Source organism: Nicotiana attenuata, chromosome 6 (genome assembly GCF_001879085.1).
Source record: "Nicotiana attenuata strain UT chromosome 6, NIATTr2, whole genome shotgun sequence".
Classification (NCBI taxonomy): Eukaryota; Viridiplantae; Streptophyta; class Magnoliopsida; order Solanales; family Solanaceae; genus Nicotiana; species Nicotiana attenuata.
The window spans coordinates 49,544,888-49,547,508 of NC_031994.1; positions in this window are offsets into that span (position 1 = coordinate 49,544,888).

Genomic DNA, 2,621 nt, shown 5'->3' on the forward strand with positions numbered 1-2,621 from the left:
TGAACTAGTTTTTGAAAGTTTTTTTATTTCTAAATGAACTATTAGAGTAGATAAGTTTAAATATAAATTAGACCTAAAGAAGATATACACTAAAATAGTATAGAATTTGGGGCATGGTCAAAAATTAGGTGTTCACAATGATTTCCCCAATTGTTGATTTCATTAGTTATATGTTTCTTATAGCTTTGACTTAGTTGCCTCTATCAATCATGAACTTTCCAGCTATCATAAATCTCTCTCAAGCAATTATGATAATTTACTAGACACACTCTCTCAAGCTACGCTAGCTAGATTCACATTACAGTTCACTTAGATCGCACCCGAGGTATCGTTATCTCTAATCCAACCTCTAAACCCTCGGTTATGACTCTCGCCTATACTCCGTGAGTGATGTTGTTCAAACAACTACCTAAATATACACTCTCTCTCAAGCAGATACATAATAAATAGGAACGGCTAATTGAGGATCCTTTCAATTAACCAAAATCAAAACGTAGTTGAACAAATAGAGATTAACAACTAACTCAAAACTATATTCATAATAACATGTAAAGACTACAATACTAAAAATCATAACCAACAATGAAAAATAGGAAGAGGAAGGAAAAACTCGTTGAAGAATTTCGCGCCTTGCTCCTATTGTGTTCCTGACTCCTTAGGTCGAATCTCCGGTCTCCTTAGCCTCCTTAGGTCTAAATTATGTCAAAAGTATGTCCAACCCCTCAAAAATATCATTTTTCCATGTATATATACCAAGTAGGGTCGGGCCCAAATAATTATACCTTCTCCTACGCGAAAAAGGATAATATTTCACGTCTGGACTGCCGCGGCCGCAGCGTGGACCGCGGTGACGACCGCGGAAGGCACTGCCTCAAACCGCAGCGCGGACCGCAGTGACAACCGCGATGAACTTTCTACCGCATGTTTCACCCTGTTCCGTTTGGAATTTGGAAAAACGTAAAACATAAAAGTTGTAGCCCTTTGAGTTAGCTGTCCAACCATATATAGTGAAGCCCAAATGGAGTTTTGAGCAAAAAGTTATGTCTATTCTACTAGACAGTGCGCAATATGCCTCCTCGAGTCTTCGTTCGTACTTAATTATCAAATTTGACCCCCCGAACCCGATCCCGGTTTAATTCCTTGATCTCTTACTCAGACTTCAAAGCTCCAAATCACTTAATTTCATTTTATAACATCTATATAGCTCGGAATCACTCCTACAAGGCATAAAACACACTGTTAGTGCAAAACACTAGCGATTAAAGTGCAAACTCAACTAAAGTGCAGTAAATTAGAGTGTAAGAATCGACTAAAATACATAATTATAGCCTATCATCAGTAAGCCCCTTACTGGTAAGTAGTCTTGCCGCAGTTTCTGTTTTCCACTTTGCAATTTGGCTTTGTTGCGTATATGACTTTTATCGCTATTAGGGAGAGTGCGGAGGGCGAGGGCTCCTCCACTTGCATTTCGTCAGCCGGCGTCTTATGCTCGGCCCGTACCAAGGTCTGTTGTCCGACCTACGGCAGCGGCTGCTCAAGTTGAATCTACGGCCATAGCCGTGTGCATGGAAACTGTTTCCAAATTTGGGGCTCCGACTACTACTGCCCGCTCAACGGGAGAATCTTCCCGTGTTCAGGACGGGGAAGGGCCGTCAAAGAGACGACGAGTGGAGTCCGAAACGTCTTCTTCAGTCGTGGTACGCTTAGAGGGCGACATTTCTTTGACGGAGTCTGCGATGGGAGGTGATGCTAACCCGCCCACACTGGTAGAGCCGGTGATCATGACCAATCCGACGGCGGAGGCCTCGGCTCCTGCCGTTGATCAACAGACTGCTGCAACAGGGAGTTGGGGCCCCGCGACCGCTATTGCCACTTTGGGCGGGCCTTCGTCTTCCGGATCGACTCATGCTTCTTCATCGGCCGTGGAAAGGGGGAAGGGTGTCGTGGTTGATGACTATGAGTCCGAATCCGACCTTGATCCAGACGATGTCAGGATGTTCGAGGAAGGCCTTACTCGTACAGTGGTACATGCGGGAGGCTCGTCCCGTATACTTGAAATCTCGTCAGAGATTAACCTTCTGGGGGATACGGAAGACTTGGTACCGCAGTTTGAACTTTTGTATTCTGCCGCCAAGAGTGAGGCTCTCGGGGACGTCTGTGATGTTGATTTGATGCATGAAGTGGCCGCTATGGGCCTGAGGGTAAGTTTCTCCTTTCTTTTAAGTTCTTTTCATCTTTGGCGACCTTGGCCTTAACCAATCTTTTCGTCTTTCAGACGTACATGTTGGAGATTGAAAGTGCTCGTAGGGCTGACACTCGGGCCAAAATTTTTCTGACGATGTTGGAGAAGTATCGGCGCTACCGCAACAAGTGTTGTGAGATGCACGAACGGCTAAGGGCGAGTGCTAGTAATCAGTCTCTCGGCGAGGAAATGGAGAAGGGGGATCAGGAACTGGTGCAGGCTATTCGCAGGAATAGCGAGCTCGAGGAGCAACTTCGTGTGAAGGACGAAGAACTGGAGTTGGGAAAAGGGTCGGCGCAGAGTGTGAGCAGTCTTCGAGGCGAAAGGTTGGTCATTGGCAGTTCGAGTTGGATCTCAATGGCCACCAAAGTCGAGGGCG